Here is a 10,279-nt window from a genome sequence, read left to right on the forward strand (position 1 = left end):
CAGTCATGATAGCTACCTATCCCAGGCAACATTTGGGGCTCTGGTCACGTGTTTGTGCAGTCGGTCCTTGCCGCAAGCCCTTTGAGGTGGCTGCTGCTGCTATTGTCACCATTTCACAGGGGAGGGATCTGCAACACAGGGCAGGACTGCCCAGCTGACAAGTCCCCCAGGGAAAAGGTGTGCACTGCGACATCCCTGTGGCTCCCAGGATAACCTCCTTGGCTCTGCCCCCCCCAACACTTTCAGCGGAGGAAATGGTATTCTTGGAAGCTGGCATAAGGATTTCCCTTAGGGGAAAAACATTATTCAAGAAGGGGAGGTGGGGAGGGGCTCAGGAGAGTGACCTGTGAGAGGTCAGGAACCCCAGGCAGAGAGACAGCTCAGTTCCTATGCCTTAGAAACCAACAAACAGGGGCGCCTGGGTGGTGCAGTCGGTTAGGTGTTTGATTTTAGCTCAGGTCGTGATTTCAGGATCATGAGTTCAAACCCTGTGTCAGGTTCCACGCTCAGTGGGAAGTCTGCAGGAAATTCTCTCTTCCTCTGTCCTTCCCCTTGGGTGCACATGTGCACGTGCTCTCTCCCTCTCAAATAAATAAATCTTTTAAAAAAAATAAAAATCATTTTAAGGAGCCCCTGGGTGGCCCAGTTGGTTAGGCAGCTGCCTTCAGCTCAGGTCATGATTCCAGGGCCTGGGATCTAGCCTCACATCAGGCCCCCTGCTCAGCCGAGAGCCTGCTTCTCTCTCTCCCTCTGCCTGTCTCTCTGCCTGCTTGGGCTCTCGCTCTATCTCTCTGTCAAATAGATAAATAAAATCTTTTAAAAATATATTTTGAGAACAGGACCTGCAGGTTCTAAGACAGGAGTGGGAAGGGAGAGGAGAAGGAGGAAGATGAGAAACAGGTCAACACGGCCAATAGAAAATCCCTCAGGGGCTGGAGGACTTTAGTTACCGTACGTTTTATTGAAGAATTTACTCAGCCTATGCCTTGAAAGCGACAAATCATGAGCATCCAGCCTGGTGAATTCTCACACAGCGGACATACCATGTAACCCGTACTTACCTCAGGAGGAAGGACATTCTGAGCGTACCGGAAGTCCCAGCCAGGCCTCTTCCCCCGCTTTAGCCACCCCTCCCCACAGCTCCCTGGTGCCAAAAACTCATTTTGCCTTTCGTGTCTCACTTATCTCAGTCAACGGCCTAGTTGTGTCTCTGTTGGTGCGTGTAGTCATGCTTGGCCTCCTCTTCACTGCTCTGTGGTAATAATCCAGCCCGCCACAGCCTACTTGCATTTTCTTCGTGGACAAGCGTTCCTGGATGGACATTCAGGCCTTCTCCATTTGGGGCTGTTGTTGGGACTGAGGCCGTGTGGTCTTTTTCACACACATCTTGGTGAACCATAGCGTTCCATAGCGTTTTTGTGGAATGGAATTGCTGGGTCAGGGTATAGGGGAGGCACGTGTTCCAACTCTACTAGCTACTGCTGACCAGTCTCAAAACGTGTGTGTACCCATATATGACTGGGAGTGGGTTCTTTTTAAGACTAAGAGATGTCCAATCTCTTTATGAATTTGTCCAGCTGGGATAGAAACTTCCATCCCCCTTCAATGTTCAGTAATATCTAGCACACCTCACAGATCACTTATATGAATGGAAGGGTTGTTTTATATATATGAAAATCAAAGAACAAGCTGAGGTTCATGGCAGGGCCACACCGGTATAGCATGTGGGTGCTGGTGAGGGACATCCGAGCTGGGCGGCGACACCAGAAGCCTGAGCCCAGAGGAGTCTGGGAGAATGCCAGCCTCCTATAGCAATCTTCAAGAGCATCTTGGGCCTGCACAGAGGGGCTAAGCTTCTAAGTAGCCAGGGCCAAAGGGACCCCAGCTGACTTTTGGGTCATACACACAAGAAGAGGGGAAACAAGTCCCCTTATTTTGACATGTGGCAGGAGATGGCTTTCTTGCATCAGAGGCTCCACAGAGCAGAGCTCTGCCGCTTTCCACACTTCTCTGGCAATGACCGCAGATGTGTCCAGAGATGACCTAGCGGAGGTCCCAGCAGTGTGGACAGAGGCCTCCAGGAGCAGTGCCGTTCCAGGAAATTGCTAGAGGCAGCACCGGTGCAGGTAGTCCTAGGCCAGGGCACCCTGGTCTAGGATGTCAGAGTCCTCAGGCTACAACTGGCCCAGGACAGGTGCAAGACATCTGCAGGTGACTTCTAGGCTAAACGACCAGGAACCTCCATAAAGCGAGCGGGAGCAGGAGATGAGCAGAGTGGTAGACTCCGAGTGGGGCCAGGGAGGGCCACTTGTGAGCTTCTGGAAACACTTATGCAGAGCTCCCAGATTGGACAGTAACTAAGAAATACTCAGCAGAAGCCTGGGGGTGCTCAACCATGGGTGGGCACCACCCAGAGAACTGTGGTCTGTTCCTGTTGAAGTTAACCCTATGGGGGTACCTCTGGGTGGCCAGAGGATCAGGGCACAGTCAGAGTACTAATAATGCCTGAGTTTATGTTTCTCTTTTTAAATTTCATTTGCTCCTACTTTTGGAAACAAATGTTTATCTCTTATGTAAATAAAGCTGGAGTGTCATTTTCCTGATGTTTCTCAAAGGTCTGTCCCCAAACCCCAGCTTTCACCGTGATCCTCATTACGCTACCCCCCCCCCCCCACACACACACACACAACAGTGCAGTCCACCAGCAGCAGCAGGGAAACGGGAGAGCAGGGTCTGGGGGTTGCAGAAACCTCCCTTACAACCTCCCCATGCTCTCCCAGGGCCCTGGCGATGGCTGGAGGGTCCGTGGTCTCAGACATGGTCTTCTCATCCAGCAGTCCTACCCTCTCCGTCTCCCCCACTAACTCCTGGCATCTCTCTGAGTTTTTAGCATCTCGACCTGCTGGTCTCCCATGACCTTCACCTCACCTCTGGCCCAGCCCCAGCCTGGGTCCCTCCAGCTTCGGTCATCCAGAGTTCTTCACCTCTCTCGTCTTCATTCCAGAAGCTCTGCTTTCTGAACACCATCTCTTAGCCTCCAACTTTCTTGTTTTTTTGTTTTTTTAAATAACACACTGGAGGTTTTTGTGGTTTGTTTTGTTTTTTGTTTTTTTAATGTATGGAGGACTTCAGTCCCTGAACAATCCACCGGCTGCCCCCTCTCCCCCTCCCCTAGCCTATGAGCTCTACCTTGCCTCTCACCACCTTCCTACTATGCCAGGACTCAGTGGCTCATCTGAGCTGGGTGTGGGGTGGCAGGGGGAGCACTGATGACAGACAGCAGCCCACACCTCCCTCTTTCTACCCCAGGGCCTTGCTGTGTCCCTCACGCGTCACTCCCCCTGCTTAGCTCACCCTGCTCATGCTTCCGCTCTCAGCTCAAACACCTCCGTCCTCCTGTGCCAGGCTGTGTCTCAAGCACACATCAGGTGTGTCCCTGGGCTTACATGTCCAGAGGCTCAGCCTGCCTCGTGCCCCTCTGTGTGCATAGCCCCAGCACTGTGCCTGTTGCACAGCAGACACGGTTGGGTGGTTTGGGGGTGACGGAACAGCCAGAGAACATGGAAGGGGCTGTAGCTGATGGCGGTGAGGCAGAGCCCAGGCAGGGCTATCTGTCAGGGTCAAGAGAAAGACTCGTGCTCCTGGGCCCCCTAGCCAGAGGCACTTCACCCTCCTCTGGGCTCTTCTCCTTCCCTTTGGCTGTGGACACCCTCTGGCCACAGAATGAGATCAGCCTCTCCCGACACCCATCCCGACTCAGCCAGGGCACGTCCTTGTGGGAGTTTCTAAGGTCCCCTCATGGCTGGTGCCTTCAAGGGGACAGCTGAAGAGGACTTCTCTGGCTCTATTATCATAAGCCCTGCCCCCTAGGAAGTGTCCTGCTCCTCCCACCTTTCCACGCTCTCTTTCACATGCACAGGGGACCCATTAGTTGGTTGAGATGGGGACAGCAAGTGATTTGGATGCATGTATGATAACGTCACTGAAACACTGAACTGGTCACGCGGGTTGCATGAACCACCTCCCTCCCCTCTCACACAGAACACTCTTGTGTTATCACCCTCAAGAAGTGTATTTTTACTGAAACAGAAAACACAATCAAAGGGAAAATGGGACTAGACAATAAAGGGGACTTGTTAACCTCCATGATGAACATGTATAATCTGCCTGTGTGTATAGCAAAGCTGCAGGCATGGCTTGATCAAGACGCCAACTCCATTTCTATGTACTACTTCCCTCGGTGCCCTCCTTGGGTGTTCACTTCACACTCAGGCTTGCTACCCTCATGCTCACAGGATGGCTAATAACAATAACCAAGGTTACAGGTTTCCTGAGTTATACCTGGATGAGAAACAGAGTCCACTCTACAGCTGACAGGAGTCCCGGGCTTTGTTCTGATGGCACGAGCTGATGTCACGTGCCTACTCCTTATTGCTGTAGAAAGTCATTACCATTAGGATAGTGCTCAGCGTATCCTGTGTAAATACTTGGATTGGAAATTTCCAAGTCTGGGTTTCCCTGTGATGCCATCTTTAAGAACAAGGCTGATAGCCACTGCCCTTTCTCCTCTATTTGATTCCACGAAGTTGTAAATGATGCAGGATCTGGCTCCAGGGGCTCCCAGGGCTCCGTGGAAGGAGATGAGTATTTCCTAACACTTGTCTTGCTAGAGTTCCACTGCCAAATTGAAGGCTCTTTTATTCGACAGAATTACAAACCCGCCCCCTTCCGGTGGTCTACCATGCCAGCAGGCTTGAAATGCCTATGCTTACACTGCCCTGATAGTCAAGGGCGTCCTCCCCTATCAGGTAGTGTAATGGACTGAATTTTGTCACCCCGAAATTCCTATGTCAAGGCCCTCACTCCCAATGGGATTGTATTTGAAGATAGAGCACTGAAGGAGGTAATTAAGGTCAAATGAGTTCATATGAGGGGCCCAATTCAGTGTTACTGATGTCCCTCTCTGAGGAGGAAGAGACATGAGAATTGTGCATAGAGGAGAGGTTGGGTGAGGACCTAGATGGATAGTGGGCCTCCGAAAACCCAGGACAGAGGCTTTAGGAAACCAACCCTGCCCGTCCCTTCATCTTGGGACTTCTAGCCTCCAGAACTGTGAAAACAGAAATTTCTGTTGTTTCAGCCACCGATCTGTGGTATGTCATTATGGTGTCCAGGCAGACTAATCAGATACATGGTTATGAGCCAACCTTGCAGTAGGGTAACTTGCCAGCAGCAATGTGGCAGCTGGCCTGTGACAACTGGCCCCCCAGGGACAATCTGCCGGATGTGGAGGATTCGCCAGTTCCCATGGTGTAAATGTTCCCGCTAGGGCCTCACTGAAGCTATCAGCGTGACGTCATTGATGACGTGATGATGTATGGAGTTGAGAGAAGTACACTGCTGGCCCTCACTAGCCGGGGGCTCCAGCATTTGTCAGCCAGTCCCAGGAGCAAATACTTAGAGTAGCTCATTGTATGTCAGGGTCTCATTTCTTGGGGTTTTTTTTTGTTGTTGTTTTTTAATGGTATTTTACGAACTTTTTTTTTTTTCCCAGTCCAAACACACACACTCTAGGCTTGGATTCTGAGAACAGGAAGTAGCTTAAAAATAAAGCGATCCTTCTATTCTGCTATCCCTCAACTCCTTATCTTTTACTCCAACTATGTTCAATGCATTAACAGAATGTAGGAACAGAGTAGCGTTGTCCACAGTTAACCGGCTTTTTTTTTTTTTTTTTTTTTTTTTGCTGGCTTTTGTTTTGGACCCAACCAGTTCTCCTTGAGGGTCAAGAACGGGAAAGCTATTTCCCACCCAGCTTGGGATCTGTGTTTTTGTTTCTTCACTCGTGCAAAGGAGGTAATTCCCAGAGACCTCTCTCTGTTTTCCTTCCCCACTATTCACCCAACACATGTTAGCCTACATCAGAAAATAGGTGCGGGGCACCTGGGTGGCTCAGTGGGTTAAAGCCTCTGCCTTCGGCCCAGGTCATGGTCCCAGGGTCCTGGGATCGAGCCCCGCATCAGGCTCTCTGCTCAGCAGGGAGCCTGCTTCCCCTCCTCTCTCTGGCTGCCTCTCTGCCTACCTGTGATCTCTGTCTGTCAAATAAATAAATAAAATCTTTAAAAAAAAAAAAAAAGAAAATAGGTGCTAATGTTATATCCATCCTGGGTTTCACATCTCTCCCCAGAGCAGTTCTTGAAATTCACAATGTACTTGAAATTCACAATGGAGCATCATGGTTACTTAGACAGAAATTTGAATGATTAATTGGAGATCTTCCATTCCAGTGAATTCCAGAATTCAGTGTGTTCTACCAAGCTCTCCCACCTCTGCCTGTGGCAGTGGCTGAGGCTGAAGGTCCTGCTTATGCAAGTACCAGGGCTGCCGGCAACACCCCATTTCCCATACTGCGAACTCTCGAGTCTTCACTGAGTGATTGCTAACAGGGTTCCATAAAAGCCCCCTCCCCTCTCCCCCCCCACCCCGAAATTCCGAGTTCCTGCTGCTGCTGCGTGTCCCCACTTCCCTAGAACACTGGGCTCTGCCTTCAGCAGGCGGCAGACTTTTTGTTCAGGGAGCATGTGCCTGGGCATCAGGTATCAGCTCCTGGCGGGGGCGGGGGGGGGGGGCACCTGCTGGGCTCAGTCCGTGTGCCGTCTGCTACCTTGCCTGTTCCTGTCCCGTGGGGATGTCACTAGAGCACACTTTGGTGATGCAGCTGCAGACACTGCTTGGTTCTTTTCCAGGAAGTCCTCCTATGAGTTCGGGAAATATCCTGAGATGTGCTGAAGCAGGCGTGTGGCAGGGGAAAGACCTGATTGCGTGTGTCTCCTCTCAACATCGCGCTCAGTGAGGTTGCCGTGGTGGCTTGAAATCGGCCAGGGAAGGAGTATTTACCACAGGGAAACCAACAAACATTATAAATCAAGACTAATTCTTTTTTTCCCCAGAGCACCCACTTCCAGCACACCCCTAGAAATACCCCTTTAAAAGAAATCTCTCCAAGGAACCAGGAGCCTGTGTGATGAGAATCTTCTCCATGCCACTCCCCACCTCTCTGGAAGCTAAGTGGGAGCAAAGCAAAGTGCACCACACGACCTCTTTGGAAGGACCCATTTTCTTTTCTATCCTCATCGAATGCCGTTCGCTCATTCGGACATCTGGTAGACTCCACTAACTGCCGAATTACAGGTGCCTGGCCAATTGGTATCTCTTTTCTTTTCTTTACACTGCTCTCTCCGGGGGGTTCTCTTTAATAACACCGGGAGCCAACAAGCAGCGCTGTCTGTTCCCAAAGTTTCCAGAACCCTAGGGAGGATTGCAGTGAATACAGATCTCAGGGCCCAGCCTCCAGGGCATTCTGTCAGGGGCTCTGGGTTGGGGCCCAGGAATCTGTATTTTCAGTAAGCCCCCCACACCCGCCCCCACCCCAGGTGGCTCTGGTGTAGTCAGCAGGGGTCCAGAACCCTGGGTTGGGCTTACATCTGGAAACCACGGCATGAACATCTGCCGGTATGCTGGGCTTCTCCTTGCAGCTTCTGAGCTGGGAGCCAGTGGGGTTGAGGCTGCAGGACTCCCTCAGCCTGTTCTGTTCTCTGGGTTGACAGGTAACATCTGAGAACTTCTGCCCTGTCCTCCTTTAGCCCACAAGACACGGGAAGTCTCAGTGACTTTCCTGATGACCCAGGGACACAAAGCCTGGCTCTGAGGTACCAGGAGGGGGTGAGCTGATTACCGGCCTCTTGCGAAGCATACATAATTGCACATCATTTCCTCATTTGTCATTTCCAGAGGAGGCACGGAGGCTACCAGGTGAGCTCAGCTGCACCCAATCAAGCATCAGGCACATTGCTGCCCTGACTCACGGTTACACCCCAGTCTTGCACTGATGATGAGTGGGCGTCCCCCCCTTCCGGTACCTCCTGAACTTCAGGATGCTAATGAATCACCCAAGGAGCTTGTTAAAAAGCCTGACTCCCAGGCTCCTGCTCAGTCTCCTGTTTCATTGGGTCCAGGCTGGATCGGGGAATCCCCTTGTTCAACAAGCTCACCAGGTAAATTTATGGATAGAGCTAGTTTTACTGAAAGCAAAAAGTTTTATGTGAAATGTCTAGTCTTTAGGCTATTATCCTCCCTTAAGGAATTCCTCTAGAGTAACAATGAATCAGCTTTTTCCATAGCTCTTTTTAAAAATAAATGCCAAGTTTCAGAAATCCAACCACGCATTCCAGCAGAGGAAAGCGAGTACCGTTGGGGGCCATCTGCCCGGCGACACGTCCACACCGAAAACTGGTACATGGTGAGTGACAAGGGAACACCCCCAGGCAGGTGGGCTGTTCCTTCAAGAAAGCCCTGGCTGTAACAGCTGGATGCGATGTTCCCCCACTACGGTTAATTCAAGTGGTTTCTTTTTGTGAGGGTAATCACCAAATTAAATGTTTTAATTACCGAAATTATATATGCATTTCTTCCGAGAAAAGAGCATCATCGGAACACAGTATCCACTCCCCAGAGGGGAAAGCTGCTTTGCTTGCTGGGAAGGGGCTGTCTGGAGGAGTCCATTTTAATTTCATTATAAAACCAGCTTGAGAAATAAAGGCATAGACTGACACGTATTCCCAGCCAGCTGTGACTTAATGAGCACAATTCAAAGCTCGGAACCTGCCAGTCACATCCATATTAATATGTCCGTGGAAAAAACAACAACAACAGAGAAAGTGACAAACAGCTATTTCTAGTATTTGAAATGAATTTTAAATTACTATTAAAATGGCAAACGCGGGTGAGCATCACTTGGAGGCAGCCCAGCTGTCGGCCTCCCTGCCTGTCAATAAGGCCCCTTGCCGCAGAGGCAGACGGGGTCCCTGAAGGAAGGGACTGTTTTCACACAGATTGGCAAGCCCTGAGTCCTGGGGACAAGTCAGCGGGTTTGGCAGCACAAGTGTGGCTGCTCCGCTGCTGGTTCTGAGCCAGATCAATGCTCCCCGCGCCCTGCACCGCTGCCCCCCCCCCCCCCCCCCCCCCCCCCCCCGGCGCTTTCCTCTTTCACATTGTTTGCTGCATGGCTGTCCAAGTCATCATGATCATAAATGTCTTTGTGATTCCAGTTTCCCTAGTCGTGAGCCCAGGAAGAGAATAAAAATGTCTTGTTCCAACCTTCTGAGATCCTAAAAATAAAAGGTGCTGGGTAAGCCTGCAGTGTTAATAAGTACAAAGTGAGAGGGTGGGTGGGGGAGAGAAGGAAATGCAGCGTGAAGAGAAACCTCGGTGTGTGCGTTTCGACAGTCAACAAGAAATCGCCAGCTGCTCCAGCAGAGGAGAGCGGCCCCTGGGGGAGAGTGAGTCATTCTTATAAGACCCTGTGGGTGGGGGTGAGGCCCTTTCTCTTGATTCTGGAGAGCAGGGCGTGAACATTCTCAAGGTGAAGATATTTGCATCTCCCTGAACTTGAACTCTGCTTAGGGTTGGTTGGTGGTGGTGATGGGTGGGGGGGGTGTGTGGGTGTGAGTTCATACGTGTTGTGTAACTGGGGGGCAGTCATGATTCAGAGCATGGGCCATCAGACCAGGCAAATCCTGACTCTTCCACACACGAGAGAGTCAGTCAGACCGTGGGCCTCCATTTTTTCATCTGGAAATGGGGCTAGAATACCGATCTCATTGGACATTTTCTGTGAGTTAAGTGAGAAAATATAAGTGCACGCTTAGACTCGGGGCCTGGCCCGGGGTCGTGGTTCTTGGTACATCTCTGACATCGTCCCAGTAGCGTGGAGTTTCCGCTTATTCCTCAATTAAAAAGAGCTTCCAGCACATGCTCGGCCACCCAAAGTCAGCATTTCGATTCAGTGCCTTGTCATAAAACTCCGAGTTGCAAGCACCTTTGAGAAAAAGAGCAAAACATTTCACTTCTTTCGTACGCGGCTCATGGTTCAATCCAGATAAAGGATGTGACTCAGTGAGTCAGGTCTAACACGAAGAGAGGGGAGACTGTCCCCGCGGTCACTGACTGGATTCTAAAGCCACCTGCAGCCAGGAATGGCAGTGACAGAGGCACCACCACAGACAGCAAACCCCACTCTCTCCGGTAGACCTCAACAAGAATCCCAAATCGATCAAGGCCTAATCCACAGACTGCACCAGGCCTCAGTTTCCTCATCTGTAAAATGGTCGTGCTAACACCTACAACACAAGTGGAGTTCCCTGGGGACGCTGGCGGCATGCTTACTCCAGGGCTGTGCACATAGCAACACTCAACGTATGTCCAACTAGATGTGGACTCC

General features: G+C 50.9%; 1 non-coding gene across 1 annotated transcript; it reads left to right on the plus strand.

Annotated features, from left to right (window-relative positions):
• The first annotated feature begins 1,546 nt into the window (after window positions 1–1,546).
• On the plus strand, window positions 1,547–1,602 carry LOC123928554. The gene has a single exon (XR_006815768.1). It is a non-coding gene; the product is annotated as a U7 small nuclear RNA (small nuclear RNA).
• Window positions 1,603–10,279: the final 8,677 nt, after the last annotated feature.

This window comes from Meles meles, chromosome 1 (genome assembly GCF_922984935.1).
Source record: "Meles meles chromosome 1, mMelMel3.1 paternal haplotype, whole genome shotgun sequence".
Classification (NCBI taxonomy): domain Eukaryota; kingdom Metazoa; phylum Chordata; class Mammalia; order Carnivora; family Mustelidae; genus Meles; species Meles meles.